This window comes from Protopterus annectens, chromosome 2.part1 (genome assembly GCF_019279795.1).
Source record: "Protopterus annectens isolate FY-2018-M chromosome 2.part1, PAN1.0, whole genome shotgun sequence".
Taxonomy (NCBI): domain Eukaryota; kingdom Metazoa; phylum Chordata; order Ceratodontiformes; family Protopteridae; genus Protopterus; species Protopterus annectens.
The window spans coordinates 1,509,845,825-1,509,871,067 of record NC_056729.1 but is presented as its reverse complement, the minus strand read 5'-3'; the positions used below and the strand labels follow the sequence as shown (position 1 = coordinate 1,509,871,067).

The following is a 25,243-nucleotide window of genomic DNA, read 5'->3' as shown; positions in this document are numbered from 1 at the left end:
TAGGTAGTGTGTATATTATTCCAAGCTGTATGGAAACTAAATTGTTGTGTATCTTTTTTCTTCTGTGGGGAATAAGGTTGAATCCAATCAAAACAGGGAATGGGTATAATGTAAAAGAAAAAGGGGGTGGGGCTTGAATTGAAATTAATTAATCTAGTTGTTTTCTTAAAGTCAATACTTTTTTGGGGGGTGTTAAAAATGCATGAAAAAAGACAATACTAGAAAAAAATATTATTTGAAAAACATAATGGTTAGTAGATAGGTGGGATAAGAAAAGGAAAAGAGAAACAAAAAGGTTTAGAAGAAAAGGAATACAAAGTAAAATAAAAATGTGGAAAACTGATATAAATGAAGTGAAAATGAAAGTGAACGAATGGCATAAAAATAATGAAAGCAAATTATTATACCGATCCTTGGGAAAAAGTGTGCTTGGGGGGGATTGAATACAAGAAAGCAATAAGGAAAATGTAGAAAAGATCTGAAGCTAGTGATTTCCTATGGCATTTATTACTGGACAAACTACAAGTGAAAGGTTGTTGTTGTTCTTTCGGCTTTTCCTCGTTAGGGGTCGCCACAGTGGATTGGCAGTCAATTTTTTTTATGGTGCCGAGGTGCCAGCCCGATGCCCGACCTTTAACGAAGGTATGCCCATTCACGCATGTCTTTTGAATGCCACTCGACCGCGGGGAGGGCATGCAGACTCCACACATGATAATATGAAATATAAAAGAATTATACAGGAAAGACTGTGTAATAGCAATAATACTGAAAAGACATCACAAGATATTTTTTCTTACAATAAAAAAAAAAAAAACAAAGGTTTTTGGATATTATTCAAAGATGTTTATGACCGGAAGTATTTAAAACACTGATATGGATATAGTTCTGTATGGGAAAATATAATATCATGACTGAAAAATAATCTGAAAATGTATTCACTGCTATTTGGTGTTTATGGAAAAGAAGATGTGAAGAGTTGCTGTATAAGAAAAGAAAAGATGATGAAGAAATAATATGTGATATAAAGAAATAGTTATGGCAAAAAGGATGGGGAATGCAATGGTTGCTAAATGTATTTAGGAAATAGAGTTTGATATAAACTGTAAATATATTGAATGTGTAAATAATGAGCGAAAGATGGAAAAGTGTTAATATAATAAAGCCACCTGTGGTCTTTTGTGATAAGTTCTATGGGACATTTTACATTCATCTGAGCTACCTCCAACTCAAGCAGATGGGAACTCAGTTTAATGACTCATCCATAGGCTAGCATACTCAGGAGTGCAGTACCTCCCTTATGCTGGACTCCAGTGTCAGTACTAGAAAATTAATCCAAGTAACTAGTGTGGGAACAGAACCTGACTCCTCCTGATCTTGAAGTACCAAAAGCAAATATGCTTCCTATTGATCCACTGACACTCTGTGCCATCTTAATTCAACTTCCAGTTCACTTGCAGTAAATTCATATCCTTTGCTACTATCCCATTTTAAAATCCAGGATCAGCTCATGTTACCTTCATTTTATTTAATATCATTATCTTCTGTAATATCTGGTGGTCTCTCAGTCTGGCACTGCTTCCTTCCTTCATAGCCTCTCTTGCAAATATGGAAGCAGGAGATTTAGCCAGCTACCACTTGAATGAATTGTGTTTGCTGGCATTTGGACTGGAAAAAAAAATAAATAAATTGAATGATGTCACTGTGAGAGTAAGATTTCTCCCCATCCTGAAAACCCCAGTATAGCACCCCTGGACTTGAATACCTTAATTGTACTGATATAGATGTGAGAAGATGTATTCTACAAAAACACTCTTTACAGTTGCTTGCTTAAATATACTTTCACACATTTTTGGGGGGTCAAATAATCTTCCAATGATCGGTTCCTTATTTTTCTGTTGTTTTTTTTTTTTTATTTCTCCAAGACTTTTGGGTTTCTAATACCATGGCGGGAATGGACCCCGTTCCTAAGACTTGAGGCACTTTATTCTATTAACATGCCTTACCGGCAAAAGAGTACAGTTAGGGTTTTTTTTTTTATTTGGTGCAGCAGTAGCGTTGTTGCCTCACAGCAAGAGGTTCTTCCGTTCGATTCTCGGCTTGGGTTGGGAGTGCCTTCTGTGTGGAGTCTGCATGTCCTTCCCGCGGTTGAGTGGGCGTTCGAAAGACATGCGTTGAATGAGCGTGCCTTCATTGAAGTTTGGGCGTTGGGCTGGCAACTCGACACCATAAAAAACAACTGCCAATCATTAGTGGACCGGAGTTCCACTGTGTCGACCCCTAACCGGGAAAAGCCAAAAGACAAACAACAAACAACAACATCCAACTCAGTAAAATACTCCTATGTGCAAAATGTTGAATATATCTTGAAAATAGTCTTAATAATCACTTTGCAAAACTCAAAATTAACTTGCTAATGTTCCAGATGTCTCAGTTTTATTTTAGCCCTCAAATGCATCACAGGAGAGCTAGTATGTAAGCACGTCTATAATGGACATATTCACATGTAAGACATCCACTGATGTCACTGGAGGCTAAAGTAAAATTACATAGTCTAATCTTAAAGTTTATGAATTTTTTTTACTCCATGTAAATAGTTCATTTGGGAGAATGCATCACAGAACCTAAGCTGGGAAGTGCCAATATGTATGCGTTATTTGGGTCTGATCACATTAAGCAAACCAAAGGGAAATTAGAAAAATATATAAGCTGATCAATTAAGTGTCACTGTCAGTGGTGCAACAGGTTGCACATACTCCTTTGGTGTAGAAAGCTGAGGGCTCTGTTCAGATCAACTGATGACTCCACAGTGCAGCTTAAGGGGGGGGGGGTGCACTCTTGAATGTGTTGCCCTTTGGATGACTCATTAAACTCAGGTGCCATCTGCTTGAGGTTGTGGGAGCACAGGTGAATATAAAATATCCCTTGGCACCTATTGAAAGGAGTAGGAGAAGTTCCTGAATGCCTTAGCCAAATTTCCCCTAGTAATAAATACTACCTTGTGTCTCCCCTCTGAAAAGAGGCTACTAGCCTATGGGACCAACCTGGTCAGCAAAAGGATAAATAAAGGTAAGTAATTGTTTCTGCAACACCACTACATAGTTTTATAGGTTCATAGGTTCATAGGTTCATACTAGGCTATCTGCCCAAGGGCATTTATAAGCCTAGCCCATAGTTATGTGGCTTTCGCCACCCCTTTAGTTTGAATAAAAACTATGCCTATCATTTTTCTGTGCCTCTGTCAAGCAGTGACACTGAAGTAATCCCTGGGGTACATCTGCGATCTCCCATCCATTGGTCAAGATTCCTCTTGAACAAGGCCAGCGAGGTGCTCTGCCTCACATGTACCGGGATTTTGTTCCACAGCATAGGGAGTCTCTGGGTGATGAATCTGTCCCTCCAGCACGTTCTATTTATAACCGTGTCAAGGTTTAAGTCTCCCGCCTTTGTGGTTCTGAGGGATCTAGATTTTTTGAGGTGAAGCATATTCATCAAATCTGGGTTTGACATGGCCTTATATGTCAGGCACAGGTCACCTCTGAGCAAGCGGTATGAGACTGAATAAAGCTGGAGTTCTTTCAGTCGGGCAGCATAAGACATATTTTGAGACCCTTTATCCTTTTGGTGAGGAACTTTTGGGGCCTTTCAAGCTGCATCAGGTGTCTGGTCAGATACATTCGAGCGGGGCATTGTACTCAATCATAGGTCTAATGAGTGATGAGTACAGGGGACGATGACCTCCCTTGATCTAGATGTGAATCCCTTCATGATCAGGTGGGCGATATAGAAGGTTTTCCTAACTACTTTAGCAACATGAGTGTCAAGCGAAAGACTACTGTCAACTTGGGTCCCCAGATCCCTGATGACTTTTCTGTGCTCAGTGGATTGTCACCTATATGGTAGCTAGGGGTAACCTTGTTTTTCCCGAAGGGTATGACTATGCATTTTTGGCGTTTAACTTCAGGCCATGGCTCTGGCACCAGTTATCCGTTTCTGTGAGGCCCTTCTGGAGGATATCTGTGTCAGATGTGTTTTCGACTATGGCCCAGTTTGCAGTCATCTGCAAACTTTGTCAGCCATAACCCTCCTGTGTTTGCTTGTACTTCAGAAAAGTAGATGCCGAACAAGAGTGGACCCAGGACTGAGCCCTGTGGGACACCACTTGTGACAGGCTTTGAGTCTGACACGGCTCCAGCAACTCTGACCCTGTGGGTTCTGTCGCAGCCAGTTTGCAACCCATCTTGTGATGTATGGGTTTACATTCAAGCTGATGAGTTTTTCGATGATACCTGAGTGGGGTATTGTGTGAAGGCCTTTGCCAGGTCGAGGTAGGCTGTATGGACTGCCTTTCCCTCATCAATGGCCTTGGTGACTGTCTCGAAAAGTCAACCAAGTTTAAGAGGCAGGATCTGCCTTTGACAAAGCCAAACTGGGTTGGATCCAAAGTCTGCAAGTTCCCTATGTCTTTATTTATGAGTTCCATTATGATCCTCTCCATGGCTTTGCAGATAAGGCTTGTCAAGCTAATGGGGCGGTAATTTCCAGGGTCTGTGGAGGCACCGCCCTTATGAAGTGGGACCACAGTCGCCGTGCGCCACTCCTTGGGTACGTATCCTGAGGTGAGGCTAAGATTAAACAGCTGTCTTAACTGTGGGTTTAATTCCTCGTTGAGTTCATGAAGCACACAGCCGGGGACACCATCCGGTCCCATGGATGTTGTGTTTTTTGCCTTAGTGAGGGCAGTTCTCACCTGGGCGTTGGAGATGTTTGGGGGGCTACAATCCTCTGGAATAGATATCCCTCCTTTTGGGTGAGAAGTTTGCACTGAACCTGTCAGCCAGTATGTTAGCAATGTGTGTAGGTTCAGTAATTTTCACATCATTTTGAACTAATTCTGAGCATATCTGGGAGTTTCCTCCTAGGTTTCTAACATAGCTAAAGAAGGCCTTATGATTGTCTTTAGAGTCCTTGGCGATTTTTCTCTCAAAATTTGCCTTGGATGATTTTATGAGAGCTCTTAGTTTTTACTTATAATGATCAAAGGTGTCTTACCTTTCAAGGATTTTGCTCTATCTTGTAGTAGCTTCCTCCTTTTGTTGTAGAGCTTGTTTATGGCTGGGGTCCACCAGACTGGACGCTTGCCTTTGGTACAGAGAGTCTTAGTTTTGTTTGGGATTGCCTGATCCATGCAGTCCTGTAGGTGCTGGTAGAAGGCATTTGTAAGTGATTCAGCGGTTTGAGTAATGTTTACCACTGGCTCAGGGGCCTTAAATGAGACCACACTAGTTTTAGAAGTGTGAAATCGGCTTTTGAGAAGTTTTTCACTGTGGTCTTTTTGTTTCAGGTGAGGGCGGGATGAGGACCTCCAGCGAGATTAGTTTATGATCTGATCTCACCAGTGAGGGGTATACTTCTGGTGTTGAACATTTTGATCCCATGTTCGTGATGATGAGATCAAGTATGTTTTCACCTCTTGTGGGGATGGTGACTAGTTGTTCCATGGCATTTGAGTTTATGAACTCCAGGAATCTTTGGGTTAGAGTGTTCGGGCTTGAGTAGTGTTCCCAGTCTATATTAGGGTAGTTGAAGTCACCTAGTATGATGGTGTTTGGAGATACATTTATCCCTCCAATGTTTTCAGGAAGGCCATGTGAGGTTCCTGAGTTTGAGAGGGTGGCCTGTAACATGCTACAAATTGCAGAGCAGTCTTGCCTATGGTTAATTGCACCTGGATGGTCTCCGATGCATCGTGCGTTGCCACCAACCTTGAGGTGTGGGTGTCCTTTATGAATATGGACACCCCTCCTTTCTTGGTGTTGTCCGGATTTTGGGGCGGGCATTATGATATGAGGTGAAACCTGTTAGTGCTGGGGTGCTCTCAGGAGCCTTGAACCAGGTTTCTGTCACAGCACAGACATCGATGTTCTCCATATTGAGAAGTGCGTGCATCTTGAGATTGAGACTTCTGGCATTGAGCAGCATTACCCTTAGTTTTTTCCTTTTGGTGTTCTAGGGTGGTAGGTTTAGAATTTGAGCCTTGCCTAAAAAGGCACTATGGGGTGGCAAGAGCCTTTGCCAATATCCGGAAGCCCAGGGTGACAGGTGCAAGCCGTCCCTTGAAGCAGCGTGGCTTGTCCAGCATGTCATCCCAGGCAGACAGACATTGGATCCCCTTTGAATGACACCAGAATTTAAGCCAATTATTAAAGCTGATCATCTTATCACTGTATTGTGGCATCATTCTAGGTGAAGGTAGGATACTGCTCAAGGTCAGGGTCATACCTGCCTGGGCTACATAATCAGAGAGCTCCTCGGCGTCCCTTTTCATGTAGTCCAAGGAGGTACGTCTCAGGTCGTTGACACCAGCGTGGACAATGACTGAGTCGTACTTGTACCTGCTGTTGAGAGACCTGAGTGCTTGCGTTATGTGGCGGATTCTAGCGCCCGACAGGCAGCTTACTGTGACCTTCTCCTTACTCAGTCTGGTGGCGGGGCGTCAGTGTGTCTGACTATGGAATCACCAATGACAAGTGTGTCTGGCATTTTGTTTGGCCTTAAGGGCTGTGACTGTTTGACACTCTGACTGTGTGGTCTATGTGTTGCATGTGTTGGGTCGTGAGGTGGTAGTTGTTTGGGTGTCTGCTTTGGTGGCCTCTGCTGTTTTGGTAAATTTTTGACCAGAGCCTCCTAGTATGTCTTTGTGTGAGTATGTGTATGATTTGAAGTTGTGATGGTACCATGTGTGACTGGGTATGTATTGTGTGTGGTTGCCTTCTCCTCCTGTCTGGTCTTGCCAGTCCTATGTTGAGAGAGCTCAGCCTCCAGTTTGGCCATATAGTTGCATCTCTCGCATGTATTTGTGTTTTGTGGGAGAAGGAGAGGATTGTCTGTGTACATGAGGCAATTGTAACATTGCCTCAATATTCCCAGGTTCACCAGTTGAGCTGGAGAGGACACTAGCAACTGATCCCTCGACATACTAGAAGTAGTAGATAAAGAACTTTCAAAGGACTCCGGGGGAAGTGGGTTTTGGGCTGGTGGGGTACTATCTATAATAAGAGTGCTTTATCAAGGTGCAAGTACTGTAGGAGTAAGTGCTAGGCTTTACAGATAGAGAATAGTCTACTTGGGAATCAAATAGAGATGAACTTTTCAGTTATAGGATATGCTGGTTAGATCAGCAGTACAGTTTAAGCGTGTTTTATAGCAGGGGCTGAAGGGAGCTAGGAATTGGCCCAAAGCGACCAATGGACTACTAGTTTCTGGCTGAAACTTCACCAAATCGGACAAAAGGCGCTCAGTGCTTCCCACTCCCACTGGTAAGCAAAGAAACTTCCCTCCTTCCTAATAAGGCAATGGATCAGTAACAGGAACTAAAAACAAAGCCCAGGGATCAGCAACTCTGAAACTGGACTACTCTAGTTCAGTAAAGTGGGAAAACAAGAGATTTTTGTTTTATTACAGAGATAAGGAAAAAACAGACAGTAAATGCTATAAATGCTGTAAATCGGCTAGCGCACTTTAGTGTGTAGCCTACAGAAACAATTTGCAACAATTAGTAACTTAAAGTGCAATAAACAGTGTAAAATGCAGAAATCACTTAAAGTAGCAGTAAAACAGGCGAAATGCAGTCGCTAGCTTAATAACAGTGGGAAAGCCACAAAAATACTTATATCTGGTAGAAAGTCACTCTTTTAGCTCTCTGCTGCTTGGATCACTCTGCAGGCCACCACGAGGATCTGTGCAGAGTTGGTACAAGCTGGAAAACACGTGTTTAGCGTGTTTTATAGCAGGGGCTGAAAGGAGCTAGGAATTGGCCCAAAGCGACCAATAGACTACTAGTTTCTGGCTGAAACTTCACCAATTCGGACAAAAGGCTGCTCAGTGCTTCCCACTCCCACTGGTAAGCAAAGAAACTTCCCTCCTTCCTAATAAGGCAATGGATCAGTAACAGGAACTAAAAACAAAGCCCAGGGATCAGCAACTCTGAAACTGGACTACTCTAGTTCAGTAAGGTGGGAAAACAAGAGATTTTTTTTTTTTTTTTTTACAGAGACAAAGAAAAAAACAGACAGTAAATGCTATAAATGCTTTTAAGTGGCTAGCACACTTGAGTGTGTTAGCCTACAGGTAAAATTAAGCAACAAATAACTTTTTAAGAGTGCAAAACAGTTAATCAACACAAAAACAGTTTAAATAGAATGCAGAGCTGTATAAACAGGCTAAGATGCAGTCGCTAAGCAGTAAATATTCAAAAAGCCAGAAAAAATACTTAAATCAGTTATAGCAAATACAGTTATAACAAATGCTCTGAAATATACTGTATATTTCCAATATGTTTGAGAAGGACTGTCAGAACACAAGAAGGTTCAGGCGAAGAAGAAAAAAATGTATTGTTTTACTATTTGAAAAGGTAAAAGGAGGAACAGAAGGCCTTATCAAATGTTCTCTCTGTATTAAGAAGAATGAGCTAATGACACTAGACTGGGAGGTGTGTCACAGTAGGGGCGGGCAACTGCAAAGCCACCAAGTATAGCCTAAGACAACAAGCTATGAAAGTTTTAAACAGAAAAAGATTTCTGAAGATTCTGAATAGACAAAGTGCTTTATATATATTAAATTATAAAAACAGTAATCTGTTAAAATAATCAAAAAATACTTATATTTTGTAGCTCAGTTGCGGTCAAACAACTTCTCCAGCCTGCACCAAAGACCAGAACAACAACTTTTTTTTACAAGAACACAAAAGAACCAGCCCCCACTAGCCAAGAGATAATTACACAGAGTAAATGCTTCAGTTTATACAATAGCCTAAGACAACAAGCTATGAAAGTTTTTAAACAGAAAAAGATTTCTGAAGATTCTGAATAGACAAAGTGCTTTATATATATTAAATTATAAAAACAGTAATCTGTTAAAATAATCAAAAAATACTTATATTTTGTAGCTCAGTTGCGGTCAAACAACTTCTCCAGCCTGCACCAAAGACCAGAACAACAACTTTTTTTTTACAAGAACACAAAAGAACCAGCCCCCACTAGCCAAGAGATAATTACACAGAGTAAATGCTTCAGTTTATACAATAGCCTAAGACAACAAGCTATGAAAGTTTTTAAACAGAAAAAGATTACCAGCTTTAACTCCTGAATGATCCCATTCCATTTCCAGCCAAGATTTCCTTCAACCCAATACTGCCAAACCTCTGTACCATGTAGATTCCCATTAGATTGCTGAGAAGCCAAGGATCTCACCATCAACCTCACTGCCATACACTGGTTCATATTCATACTTGGACTGAATCTAGCACAAGTGCAGCGATATGGGTGTTCAGAAGCATGAGCACCGTGTATCTGTACTTGACCAATTCTGTTCATAGGTTAGTACCAGAATAAATGCCCTTGTGGGCCATTTTAAACCTAGCTAATTGCTCCAAATGAGAATCAAACCCTGCAACCTTTGTCTGTAAGGTAAACACCTTTACCATTGTGTCAAGCCTCTCTCAAAAGTTTGCATTCCCTGGATTAGAACCCAGGACCATCTGCAATTTAGTCCAACTAGAAGGGTCATCTAATACAAAAGAAAACCCTAATGATCTGCATCTTCCTGAAAATAATATCATCAACAGACTCTTAAGACTTGCATGTGGCCATACCACTAGCTTCTTAACCTGTACTGGTTGTTAACATGATAGTGCCCTACTGCATGATGTCACTTGTGTAGTCTTAATGTGATTGTGCTATACATCCATGATACCTCAGTGTGCAGTCTGGGAGAGAGACAAAACTGTTATGAATGGTGAGGTAATCAGAAACTAAAAGTTTAAACATGCATTTCCAAGTGGGACAGTTTTATAAACATCTCCAAATGGGGCCATTTTATAATTGTAAGAAACAGAAGTACTACTCATCAGAACTTGAAAAGTCACACTTTTTAAGTTTCTTTTTTGTACACTCTGTAATGCAGCAAATCCAGAGCTTGTATATATATATATATATATATATATATATATATATATATATATATATATGGATCCCCTTCACTTCACAGACACGCCACAACGCCGACACACAAATCACCGACAGCAAAAGACCGACAACACACAATACCAACAATACACACAATCATACATGCACTAACCTTAACCCAAACCCTAACCCTAAGGTCCGACACAACCGCACACTTACCCTACCCGCACCCTAACCCTAACTCACTTAACCCACCCCTAAACCTACAGTCCGTCACTATCGCACACACACCCTACCTGCACCCTAACCCTAACTCACTTAACCCACCCTTAAACATATAGTCCGTCACTATCGCACACTTACCCTACCCGCACCCTAACCCTAACTCACTTAACCTGCCCCTAAAACTACAGTCCCTCACTATCGCACACTTACCTGTCCGCTCCCTAACACTAAATCCCTCACTCTATCGCACACTTACCGAGTCCGTCGGGTTCTCACCTTGTCGGTCATCTGTGTTGTCGGTCTTTTGGTGTCGGTGATTTGTGTGTCGGCGTTGTGGCGTGTCGGTGAAGTGAAGGGGATCCTATATATATATATATATATATATATATATATATATAGGGAGATAAATCTGTGGGGGTAAAGCCCCACAATAGGGTGGAATCTCCTTGCAAAAAATGAAAAAGGTACAACTGTATAACTTTTACAGTTTTGAAAATAGTATAACTTTTACAGTTTTTAAAATATGTACTTCTGTGGCTCAAAGAGTCAACAGCCTCCATTTGACTGTTGCTTGACATTTAACCATACATTAAACATTGCTCCTGGGTCACCCCTAAAAGGAGATACTTGTGGCCAGTGGACTTAACTCTGTTAAGTTAATAAAATAAAAATAAATGGTTACTACTAAAGCTGTTAGTATTGTTGGCTCAATAAGGAGCGAGCTATCAAATGCAGCCAGCACAGGAGAACATACCATGCCATGGCATGGTGAGGGACCCAAACAACTCATCTGGTCTACTGCAGCATGGAGGTAAAAAAATAGCAGTACAAAGTAAACCTGAAGGAAAATGCTGGCTAGAACATCAATAAGTTATTGTATGTGGCAAAAATATGCAAACAAGAGAAAGACATATTTCTTGACAAAATGAATATATCAAATATAGGACCACTTCTGTACATACTGGCTACTTTGTAGTACACAGTGCCATTTTACTTCTTCCTATAGTACATCCTGAACAAAGAGATATTATCCAGTTAATAATTCTATCACATTCTAAAGTCAGTAAATGAAAAAAGTTTTTTTTAAACAATAAAACAAATTACCTAAACACCACACATTACTTTCATTCTAGTTTCAAATGAGGGAGTAAACAGTTAAAATGAGGAATTTGCTCTAGCAAGTTTAAGTTATGTGAAACATTTTATTATAATCCTTGATGCTTAAGAACTGCCTTATAACCATGGATCTTACTCTGTTCTGAGATTACAGTGGCATTTTGTCCTGCATAGACCAATAAACACACTATAAACATCAGAGCTTATCCACCTGGACATTCGCCAGACTATTTTGGCTGTGGGAAACACAAGATCTTTTTAATTCATGCCTTGAGCTTTACTGATTATGAACAGGCAGACTAATAAATCAAGCTGTCACTCTGACGGTGACCCTTAAAGCAGTCCTCAGAGAGTCAGTAAATGCAGAAAGAATATTATGCAAATTCCACAGCTGGTTTGGGGATATCTGATATAATAAATCAGTATCCCAATGTCACACTCTTCATTCCAAAATAAAAACAAGAATACCTAAAGGGTAGTTAACATTTAAGGATGTATACATAAGTCTCACTACTTAACCTGATTTATGACTTGGTTGTTAATGGGGTCTGTGGACTGGAATGTCACAACTCAGATATACTGAAAAGTACAACACTAATTCAATACATTATTAAGCAAAGCTCCGATGAAGACAGATTACATGAACACATTTGTAGTATTTCTCAACAGAAGAAATCAAAAATGGTCAGAAGTACTGTCACCTATAGCAGACAACTTAGTTAAATGGCCCTGAGGTGTTTTGACTTGTTATAGCTGAAAGAGTCTCCACTCCCCAGTATTCCACTATAAATCATTATTGGTGGCAAACCCAGTACAGATTAGTTACTTAGGAACCATACATTCTCATTCTTTGAGTAGATATACCATTTGAAAATATCTGCACACGCCCAAAGCCAAGCATAAACCATGTCATGTTATGTACAGTCCTTTTTAAGGAGGCAACATTTGACCATCTCAAAGACACTAAGCGCCCAACTTTTAAATGCATAAATGAAACCACCACCATACAAGTCAGTTAAAGAAGGTAAATGTGTCCAGTTATACAGGATTAGTATTTTACTAGTTGACTGATTGAAGGGTTCTAGTAAGAGAATTTTAGTGTATGTATATACTCTATATGCACCATTAACTATATATTTAGAGTAGGATGTTTTCTAGCTGGCCATTTTAATAGCAACTTAAAATTTCAACAATTAGTTAAATAAAATAATTCATTCATTTCAACAAAATGTTGTCAAAATCTGAAGTTTCTGTCTCCACCCTTGGAAGGATGAACCTTACAATGCAGTGACCTTCAACTGGATGCGAAACATAGCACGATCTCCACTATGGCCAATCATTTATAGAGCATCATACGGCTCACTACTCACAGGTAAGTAGAAAAACATGTTATTGTTGGTGTGATATCACCCCCGACACTGGAGAGGGACATTCACTTGGAACAAAAATAAATAAACACAGTATTTCCAGATGCAGCTCTCTGCATCAAGCACAATTTCTCTTAAGAGCACGAAGGGAACACACTCAGTACTAGGTCTGGATTTCTCTCTATGTCACCCTCCAGGTCCCCAGTAAGACTCCCCACTGGCACAGCTATAGAGCTGAGTCCACAGCTGAGTGTCCAAGCCGAGTACTCCAGCACCCTCTCTGTGATACCAGTGCTTCATGTCCCTGCTCCAAACAGCTGACACACACACACACACACACACACACACACACACACACACACACACACACACACACACACACACACACATACACACACACACACACTGCAAGGATTTAGCACATATGTGTCAATAATACACACAAATGGAGCTTTGTTAATATCTGCTGCAGCTTCTGGAAGTTATAAAACAATAAACACTTCCACTTTTCCTACAGGAGCTAATAAACCATTCCCTGGCACAGACACTTCATCTCTGGCTGCAGTCAGAACCTTAAGAAACAATCTTTATAGCCTAAATTAAGTAATTTAAATTTTTACTATTTTTCAAAGTTATATGGACTGAGATTAACCTCTTCTCTTCCGGTATCCTCTGTTAAAACGTATACATTTAATCGGTTACAATATAGTCAGGGCCCACTATTGGTACATTTTTTTAACATAAGAGACTTTACAAATACATTTTTCATTATAAGTATTTGTACAATTCAGTTTGATATACAAATGGCGTACAATTATTTACAAAACTCCAGCTAGCTTTGCTGGCATATTTTACACATCCACTACCCTACTTCTCCTGGCATAGCTGGCAATACCTCGCATCATCACATCTGGTTACTATGAACTGTGAAATGTGCTGGAGTGAAATGCTTAGCACTTGTTCCTTCCCTTCTTAATCTGCTGCTTCTGTAATACAGCCCTTCTTATCATTGTCTTGTCACTGGAATATTCAGATCTTTAAGAAAACACATGCCTCTCGATGCACAAATCATGGAATTTCAATACATATTCAGCAATCACAGACACTTCTGTACTCTAGGGAAGCATTTGATAAGCTATCTCAGAAATGACAATGAATATTTTAATTCTATAACTCCCCTGCAATCTAATTCTGCATTTTAACAAACTGCACACCTTGCCCTGACTCAATTTGGTAGTGGTTAGTAACTGGCAACACAGACACAAATGTCATTTAATTACAAAATGTGAAGGGACTAACAAGCTAGAACAGACTCTGGTTCCCTCAAGCTTTCTTACATGCTGCATGTCTGACACCATAAATTACTTAAAGCAATACAACTCAGAACTCCAATATTGTCACTGGAGACGAGTCTTTGTGCTATTGTAGGAGTAACTACAGTAATAATAATACATGTTACCTCCAAACAACATCTGTATATTATTAAAGCTTGAAATACATTCGGCACTGATGACCAGCCCACTGGTGTATGCAATAATGTGCCACCAGCAACTTGGAGTGAAAAGTCAACTGAAAGTATGGGATTAAGCACCAGATGACCACTGTTCCCTCCATCCTTTGAGAAGTTCTCATTTCTTCATTCTACTGCATTGCTGACACCATGGAGATTCATCTGCATATTATATAGTTCCTATGCTAATCAGTGATGCCACACCTCATACCTTATGATTACTTGTACTGTATATAACAATGGCACAATGTATTGCTACATAGTACTCCGTGTGCATACCCATGATTATCCTGAAGGCACTCTGTATAATACTTCTAAAGATCATTACCATCTAAGGCACCACTTTCAGCTCATTCCCTAGCCTTCTCACTGAAGCTCAACCTAAAGCCGTAACTGTTTTGGCTGGCAACTCACTAAACCTCCCTCACACTACTATGGACATCTCTGGAATGACATCTGGAAGTAGCCAGCCATGGTGGTACAAAGGCATCTACCAATCATCAAAGTGTTTGCAGCTCTGGCTGTACTTTGGGAAGCTGTGGTAGAAATGTTCATCAGGTGACTGAGATGGGGAGCTCTGTATATGACAACATCCTTATATCATCTTCTGCACAGTACATTACAGATAATCATGATGTTGGAGACACATTAAGCAAAAAGGCATAACATTTTATAACAATGTTGTGGCAGACTGTGGGGGATTGTGGGTGTCAGGGTCCACTGAACAGCAACAACACTCTAAGCCATGAATCAAAACAACTGTCAGGGTAGGGGGTTGTTATGTACTACCTATGACAAAGAGCAATTAGGGAAATAAAATCTCTACTCTGCACCTCTTCCTAAATACAAATGAGCACACTGCAGATATGGTATCTAAGATACAGAACTTAACTTTTTTATCCAGTGAAGGACACAATCTCTGTAGGTGCCAGAGCTTGCATGTTTTATTATAAAAACAGCTAAATTTTCCTTACTTCAGATAAACATCTGTAGTATGTTCATTTGTGCCTTGAAATAAAGTGTTTGTGTTGGTTTGTACTTTGTACCCAACATGCATTTAGTCCCTATTATTTCATAACCAGCATCTATGTGTGTGGGGTCAATCCCTGTGTCTACAGACACTCAAATGAATAATTCTAACCCAAAGTCTATTGCTAATTTTTAAAGTATTGTTAGTCTTTCCATCTTGGATCTGTACATAAATGCATTTCACTCAAAGATGATGTTGCAGGACTGGTACTAATTAATTTTGTATTATAAAGTACCACATTTCTTCTGTCTTAATGCATAGCCCCTGAGCTGTCTCTTACTCATGCACAACCTATACATTTGTTCTAAGCAGTAAAATCCTGTTTCTATACTTGATTCATTCATTAATTTATTGTGGACTTTTTTGCTCTCACAATGGACCATCAGTGGACCCAGTGCAACATTTCATTTGCTGATTCTGCCTACCCTGGACTTTTTCTGAAAAGGGTCAGAGACAGTGAGGAGATCAAGGCATCCTGGGTTCCTGTCATACTGCTGCCAGGAGTGTTTTACCTAATTTCCTCATCCCACACACACCCTTGGTATCATCCTGTAGATAGGATATGCAATGGACCGATCAAACTGAACACCCCCCTCACTTCCACAAAGGTCTGAAGTCTGCAAGCTGCCCCACCCACCCTCAGGCAGCACACTGCAGTGGTTTTCCAAGCCATTACCAGGGAAACCCAAATACATTGTACACCACATATACCTGCCCCTTCCTCCTTTACTTTCAGGATAGGCATGCTCATTCTCCCCTGCCATTGCCTCAGAAGCTCAAGATACTAATTGAACCCTGATCACCTACATCATAGTAGGGGCTTTATCTATATATGCCTCAGTGCTGGCTATTTTTAATCAATTAATTTATTCATTCATTCTCTAATCACCCACTTCATTTAATTCAGGGATGCAGGGGAGCTAGAAAGTACAGTTGTGTACACTTACCATAAATGTAGATGTTCCAGGGTATTCACTGTTGCAGTCATCACACTTGGGTTATCTGCCAGCAGGTAATCCTCTGTCAGCCTGAATACCAGACTATTGGGATTTCTGTGTCAGATGCTGTTGCTTCTTCCATGACGTTAGGTCATTAGGGGTATAAAACATGCAGCTGACACCATTACATCAGTTTTTCTTGACCCAGATGTCAGGAGCCCCAAAATAGGAAGCAATTACATGGTGTGGAACACCTCCAGTAAAAAGTAAATACCATAAACATAAGATATGGCCAAAAAAAGAGTAAAGGTAGAAAGCATAGAGAAGTCAGGGGGCTGGAGGGAGGGTAACCAGGACTGCAATAGTGAATACACTCGAACATCTATATTTACGGTAAGTGTACACAACTGTACTATGTTCTTTGTGTCTCACTGTTGCAGTCATTACATTTGGGTTGATTCCCAAAGCTAAGGAAGGGTGGATGCAGTCAAGAAGTATTAGGGCTGGCTAGCAGGCCTTGCAAGACTGCTGTGGCAAATCCAGCTCTGGATTTAGAAAAGACAGGTAAGTGGTAATGCTTGGTGAAGGTGTGTACAGAACTCCAGGTTGCAGCTTCCAAGATGTCTCTGGTAGGGACTCCTCTGAGAAATGCTGTAGAGGTTGAGATAGCCCTAGTGGAATGAGTTTTGATCCCCTATGGGATAGGTTTTCCATGGTGCTTGTAGCAGAAATGGATGCAGTGTGCTATCCATTTGGAAATGGTTTGCTTTGAAATTACCTTGCCCTCTGCCCCTGTAGCAAAGCTGACTAGCAGCTGGTCAGTTTTTCTGAAAGGTTTAGTCCTGTCAAGGTAGAACCTGAGCTATCTGTGCACGTCCAAGGAGTGCAGGATCCATTCCCCTTTATTCTGAGGATTAGGGAAAAAGGTTGGTAAATGGATGGATTGGTTTAAAGCCACACTGGATACCACCTTGGACATAAATGATGGGTAAGTCCTGAGGGAAACCCTGTCCACATGGAAAATAATGAAGAGTTACACAGCCATAAGAGCCTGTAACTCAGACACTCTTCTTGCTGAAGTGATGGCTAGAAGTAAGGCTGTTTTCCAACAGAGGAATTTTAACTCTGCTGTAGTAACAGGCTAAAAAGGGGGGGGGGGGAGAGTGAGCTTCTCTAGTACAAAGTTAAGGTCCCAGACAGGAGTGGGAGCTCTCCTCAGGGGTCTTAAATTGTTAGCTCCACTCAGGAACTGTTTGATCAGAGGGTGAGAGAAGAGGGGTGGCTCAGTATTGTAATGATCTGAGATGGCAGAATCATGAATCTTAATTGATGAGAAGGATAGGCCTTTGTGAAGTGGCTCTGCTAGGTAATCGAGGAGATGAGGTAAGGTGGACATGGCTGTGTCCTTTCCTTGAGAATGGCTCCAAGAACAGAATATTTTCCATTTTTCTGAATAGGATTTCCTAGTACTAGGCCTCCTGGCCTCAAGGATGACATCCAGCACCTGTTTGCTGAGGGTTGCTGGCGGTGTATTCAAGGAATAAGCCAGGCTGCAAGGTTCAAGGTTCAAGGTTTGCAGCTCAGGGTGCAAAATCTGTCCCTCCTGCTGGGAAAGCAGAGAAGGGGTCTGATGTAGTTGCCAGGGTGGCACTGCTGTCAGACTGCATAGCAGTGGCGGCTGGTGACTTCAAATCACAGGGGGGCTGCAGGAGACAGCTGAATGGGTGGGGTCAAGGGGAAGGGGTGTGGTCAACCAGAAAGGGGAGGAGCTATGCACAAAACCACAAAAAACTAGCTTTAATTAAATACGCTGCCCTGGGTGGCAAACCATCATTATGAAAGCCAATCAAGACAAAAATAAGTGTAGAAGAATAAAAATATTTCAATGCATTGGCTGCATGACAGCTTACTTAATATCTAGATGGAAACAAAAGGTTGTGAGGCATGAAAAAATAAATTACTTTTTAAATACATTACTGGAATGCCAGTCAAAATCAAGTATATGAAAAACCAGAAGCACTCAACTCAAACCACTTCTCCTTGCACTGCAGTCCTAATTATAATATATTCAGCTTTATTAAAGTACCAAGTAACATGCTGAAAGTAGAAATCTATGTGATGCCCCACTTGTAAAAATGTTTCTTATCCAAAAAGACCTGCTGCCTGACAACTTGTTTCATGGGGAAAACATGATAAAAGTAAAAATGAAAAGCAAACAAGAAACAAGCTCAAGATACATTGCTTAAAGGATTACTGTACAGGTTATGGACCACACATGATTGGCATTCTGTTTAGTTTACGGGTAAAGTCTGTAGAGATGACTGGAAGTCTCCAACAAGTGTAATGAGCTTTTAAAATAATGGAATCCTGTCCTTTAATACCCAAGGCTTATACATTATCTAGTCAAGTATTCTCTGCATGGCAACAACAGAAAGGCTTTCAATGTTGGCAATTCTTTAACAGCATGCTTATTAAAGCTTACTTGCATCTTACGATCTCAGACAAGCTTACCTTATGGTCATTAAAGCATTGCTACTTAAAAACACAGAGCAACAGGCACTTTGAGTAATAAGCATAAATCAACAGTACAAAAATATGACAGAAACCAGACCATTCTGCAAAATCAAGGACAGATGAAAAGCCACTGTAGTACTTATGCAGTGTGTCCTCCCCATCCAAGGTAGATACAACTACTCCTTGCCTTGCTTGGACACATCCAGAGTCACTACATGGGGGTGTGGGGTGCAACAAGCATGTCACAATTTGAAATCTCTCTGGCTGACTGTGATGGCCCTGACACATTTGTCATACCTCTCAACCTCAAGAGCAAGAAATCTGGACAAAGCCATACACAGAAGTGGGACAAAGGCCCAACAATAAGGACAATTTTTAAATATTGCTCTAATAAACTTAGAAAGATAATAGAATAGGTCTTGCATTAGTATGAATTTTCTGAAGGGTATAAAATCTGAAACTCAAATGTCTGTCATTTTCTAACTTCAGTCTTTAGTGATGTCACTAATTTACAAAAAAAAACACAATTTTATGAAAAATGGACAAAAAGCGTGATGCAAAAATATAAAATAGACACACAATACAGCTGCTACCTGTCAAAGAAGGGACACTTTAATATTAGTACTGCTACCTTGAGCAGCTGACAAAATATAAAAGAATCTACATGCATTTCAAGTAATCTATAACTTTGATTATTACAGTTATTTCTTAATTGTAAACCCTCCATGTTTTCTTCCAAAATTGCTATTTTTGGAGGGATTATAAGGGGGAAGAGCAACATTTTGAGCCAAAAATTAGGGACAGTTGAGAGGTTGGCTATGCCTAATTCTATAAAGCAATTTATTTGCATGTACCTCTCAACCTGTTAATACAGTAAATCTGAACAAGGCCAAATATATTGGGGCACATATAAACAGTACTAAAAATTGCTCTTGTATAAATTGAGACAGTTGATAGAACAGCTCTTACTTTAACATGCATTTTTCTGAAGGTTATGAAGTCTGAAACTTAGAGTGACTTCTGGCAAATCATTTAGGAATTAAAACTACAAATTTTATGAACAAACCAATAAGAAGCAAAAATCTATTCATTCTTTGAAAATCTGGACAGTTGGGAGGTATAGTTCAGCTGGGCCTGTCTGAGTTTGATGCCCTTCCCCCCCTGACAAAATAATGGTTGAATGGAGCCTCTGCAGCCATTCCAATGAACCATTATACTTGGCTATTTCAATCCATTTACCATAAACACTAATGTGCATACTGCTTTACTTCTATGATGAGTTGGACTTCATTTGAAAGTTTTATTTTGTATTTTACAGCACAAACACTAAGTCATCTGTTAAACAAAGCAATGCAGTCTCACAATGAAAACTTAGCATTAAAACTTCTCTGCCCTTGAAACTCACATTCATTGAAACAGCATTGAAACCCGCATTCAAAGAAAATACATTTTGCCAGTGGCAGATAAAGATTAATTTTGGGCTGTTTTGAATCATAGGCTCCTTGCATATGAAACATACATGTGCTCTTTGATACACCTTCCTCATTGTACTAAAATTATATTCCTTGTACAATACAGTACACTTGTTACAGGATGTTTTAAATTTGTTTTGAACATTTTTCCAGTAAGCAATGAAACAAACCATATGCACCCATAATGGCAAAACTGCCCAGTTGAGAACATTTATCATAAAAAGTCTACTCAGACTTCCACAGTCCACCATTATTAGTAAATATACACAATTCCACAGTCCACCATTATTAGTAAATATGCACAATTCCACAGTCCACCATTATCAGTAAATATGCACAATTCTACAGTCCACCTTTATCAGTAAATATGCACAATTCTACAGTCCATTATCAGTAAATATGCACAATCTCTGAAGTCAGTCATCTAAATAATTCCACATTAAAGAAATCTGTAACTAATGAAGTGGTTGCTGCTAGCAATCACCTTTATATTTCATGGTTTCATCGAAAAATAAAGTGTCTGTTGCCCCTCAGGAATAAATTGTCTATATTACATTAAAAAAATGATAAGCTAGTAATAATATTGCAAGAGGAAATGGATGGCAAACTGATAACGAATTCATAGTTAGTATCTTCACCAAGGAGAACATTCTCAGTACGGCAGCATCTACCCCTTGTGGGAGTAGAACCCACAACCTTCTGCATCAAAAGCAAGTACACAGCCTGTTGTGCTATAGTATTAACTTGGCAAAGCACTAAACTTCTATTCCCCTGCAGCTCTCAGATCCTTGTAAAATCTACTCAATACTCAACTGCATCTCAACTTCGCAGCTCAAGAAAACTGGAAAAAGCCAAAATGTATCGGGGTCAAAGCCCAAAACAGGGACACATTAAACATTGCTTGTATAATCTTGGAAAGTTGCTAGAATAAAATGTTGTGTTGCCACCATATATTTTACTGCCAAGGTCCCTGAGCAAAAACAGTCAGAGTAACATACCACTACGCCACATCAGCTGCTTTGTAAAAGAGAGGAAGACTGAAACTTAAATGGCTATCATTTAGTGAATTCAGTTCTCACCATAGCTGTCAACCTCTTAGTACAAAACACCTGGACAAACCCAGTAATGAGGGAATACAGCCCTCAAACATATTCAGTGAATTCAGTTCTTGCCATAGCTGTCAACCTTAGCACAAAAACCTGGACGAAGCCAATAATGGGGAATACAGTCCCAAAAATAGGGACAAATTTAAAATATTCATCTTATAAACTTGAAAATTGCTAAAAAAAAAAAGGTTGTGCTACTATGTATTCTGAAGAACATGAAGTTGGAAATTCAAATGCCGGTCAATTTTACTGCGGACAGAACAAAAACAATTTTCAGCAGAGACGCAGGGATTAAAACTGCAGACACATCTTTGTAAAATGGCAGGGCACCAGAGCAAATCCACACAAACACAGGCAGGAGATGCACACTCCACACAGAAGCCACCCCAACCAAGAATCAAACCAGAAAACCTATAGCTGTGAGGCAACAATACTACCACCGCACCATCAATTATGCAAGGAATTAAACATTCAGAAACCTGAAGTCTGAAATTCAAATGCCTGTCAATTTTACTGCGGACAGAACAAAAACAATTTTCAGCAGAGACGCGGGGATTAATACTGCAGACACGTCTTTGTAAAATGGCAGGGAACCAGAGCAAATCCACACAAATACAGGGAGGAGATGCAGACAGAAGCCACCCCAACCAAGAATCAAACCAGAAAACCTATAGCTGTGAGGCAACAATATTATCACTGCACCATCAATTAAGCAAGGAATTAAACATTCAGAAACCTGAAGTCTGAAATTCAAATGCCTGTCAATTTTACTGCGGACAGAACAAAAACAATTTTCAGCAGAGACGCAGGGATTAAAACTGCAGACACATCTTTGTAAAATGGCAGGGCACCAGAGCAAATCCACACAAACACAGGCAGGAGATGCAGACTCCAAACAGAAGCCACCCCAACCAAGAATCAAACCAGAAAACCTATAGCTGTGAGGCAACAATACTACCACCGCACCATCAATTATGCAAGGAATTAAACGTTCATAAACCTGAAGTCTGAAATTCAAATGCCTGTCAATTTTACTGCGGACAGAACAAAACCAATTTTCAGCAGGGATTAAAACTGCAGACACGTCTTTGTAAAATGGCAGGGCACCAGAGCAAATCCACACAAACACATGGAGGAGATGCAGACTCCACACAGAAGCCACCCCAACCAAGAATCAAACCAGAAAACCTATAGCTGTGAGGCAACAATACGACCACTGCACCATCAAATATGCAAGGAATTAAACCTTCAGAAACCCTTAAGTCTGAAATTCAAATGCCTGTCAATTTTATTTAACATTTTTTAATCAGGACACGACAGTCTGACTTGGAACAAATAAACAATTTTCAGCAGAGGCCCAGGAAGAAATAATGCAGACATGTCTTTGTAACATGGGAGGACACAAAAGCAAACCCACACAAACACAGGGAGAAGATACAGACCCCACAAAGAAGGAACCCCAGCCAAGAATCAAACCCAAGAACCTGCAGCTGTGAGGCAACAATGCTACTACTACACCATCAAATATCAAGCATTGCAACATTTACAAACCACAGATATTATGAGGAACAGATCAGATCGAATATGAGGCAAAAATCTGAAATTTTTTTACAAATGGTGGTGGGTAGGGAACTCAAGTCTTTAACACCTGCATACAGGGTACAGGGTTCAAGCCTGAGGCATTCCCTACCACACCACCATAAGCACCTAGGGCATTTTCACACACACACACACACACACACTCTCTCTCTCCAGTAAAGCATAAGCACCATACACACAAACTCCAGTAAAGCATAAGCACCATACAAATAAACATTGTAAATTAAAAAGCACAAATTCCAGTAAAGCATAAGCACTGAGATCCTAATGCTCCTGCCCGATGAGATCCCTAATGCTCTGTCCCGAGTCCCTGCTGCTGCTCTTGCAGTCCGGACGTGACCCATAATCCTGGCGAGTCTGTGCACTGTAAAAGTGCACAGATGTCTCCTTGTGTCCCCCTATGGGGACGGCCGGACTGCCTTGAGCATGCGCATAGACCGACAGTAGTCGGGACTCGGTCTATCATGCTTGAGAAGTCCGCGAATTTTGAAAAGTAATTTTTTTTTAATTTTTCATTTTTCTTTCATTTTTCTTTCTCTTTTTTATTTTTGAGGGGGCTGCAGTCCGGCAGCCCTATGCCACGAGCCGCCCCTGCTGCATAGGAGTGGGTACCAGTGCTGGTGTGGCCAGTCTGGTGCAATAAGGATTGTCCTTGGCCTGTCCTGTTTGATCTTGAGTAGTACATTTGAGAGGAGGGGCAGAGGGGGAAAGGCATAGATTGAGAGGTTTTCCCATGTAAAGGATAGGGCATCCACTTTCCATGCTTGGTTGTGTGGATTTATGGTGCAAAATTTGCTCAATTGATGGTTTTGGGGGGAAGCAAATGTCCCCACCTGTGGATTAGAAGATTGAATGAGTTGGGTTCCAGTTTCCACTTATGTGGGTCCAGTAAATTTCTGCTTAAGTTGTCTCCCAGTGAAATCTGTTTGCCTGGCAGGAACTGAGCTTGCAGGTGCACTTGATTAGTCAAGGCTGTGTTCCATAGGGCCATGGCTAACCTGCAGAGTGGGTAGGAATGAGTTCCCCCCCTGCTTGTTTATGTACCACATAACTGTGGTGTTGTCTGTCTTTATCAAGAGTTGTCCTGGAAGGATAAGGTACTTGAAGGCTGTCAGTGCACTCTGTACAGCTAACACTTCTTTAGAATGATATGCAGGTGAATTTGTCCTGGATTCCATTTGCCTGGAATGCATTTGCCTGCCACGTGAGCCCCCCATGCATAGTCTGATGCATCTGTTGTCAGGGTTTGGGCGGCGAGGGGTTGAGTGAAAGGGAGTCCCTTGTTGTGATCGTAAGTCTCTGCCCACCAAAGGAACTCTATCCTATAGGATAGGAATCATTTTTTCCAGGTCCTAAGAATGCTGACACCAGAAACTTTTTAAGTACCATTGAAGTTTCCACATATGCAGTCTTGAATATGGAATTAGTACAATGCATGAGGCCATGAACCCTAGGGCTTGCAGTATTTTTCTTGCAGATAGCTGGGTTTTGGTGGCCAGTAGTTTAAAGTAATCTGGCAACTAAACCTGCTTTTCTGGAGTGAGGAATGCCATCTGGGAAGTTGTGTTCAAGCTTTCTCCCAGGAATACAATCTTTTGGCTGGGTACCAGATGTGATTTCTTTTCGTTGATGGTATACCCCAAAGAAGTTAGGAGTCTCCTTACAAATGTCAGGTACTGAAGTAGCAATTCCTGACTGTCCACCTGAATCAGGCAATCATCCAAGTATGGGTAAATTTGAATATTTCTCTGCCTGCGGTATGCAATGGCTGGAGCCAGGCCCTTTGTGAATACCCTGGGCGCAGTAGATAAGCCAAAGGGAAGTGCATAGAGCCTGCCCTGAAACGTAGATATATCCTGCAAAATTTCCTTATGGGGATGTGCAGATAAGCTTCTTTTAAGTCTAGGGTGACCAGCCAGGAGTCCTTGGCTAACATAGGAAGCAGCTGCTGGAGTGTAAGGATTTTGAATTTTGGTACCACCAGGAAGGTGTTGAGAATGGACGGATCCAGGATAGGGTGCCAAGAGTTCTCTTTTCTGGGCACCAGGAACAGTCTGGAGTAGAAACCCTGTCCACTTTGCTCTGGAACAGGTTGAATAGCTCTGATACTGAGAAGAAAAAGTACTTACTTTTGAGCCTCTGCCCACTGGTTTTGAGGAAGGTCTGGCAACCCGCTTGGGGTTGGCAGTGAGTGGAAGTAGAATCTGTATCCCTGGGATACAATGTTTAGGACCCATTGGTCCTGGGTAATGTACTTCCAGTTTTTTGCATGCAGGACAAGTTTTCCTCCTAGGGGTGCCAGCACTTGGGCATGGCTGGGAAGAATGACAGACAAGTCATTGTGAACTTTTTCCATAAGGGGGTGGCTTACCACTCCCTGTTTTTGAGGTGAGAGCACTCCATT

General features: G+C 40.9%; 1 protein-coding gene across 1 annotated transcript in view; it reads right to left on the bottom strand.

Moving 5' to 3' along the window:
• MEGF6 (multiple EGF like domains 6) overlaps positions 1 to 25,243 on the bottom strand; it is a 2,184,612-nt gene that overhangs the window by 463,135 nt on the left and 1,696,234 nt on the right. The gene's annotated exons all lie outside the window — the stretch shown is intronic.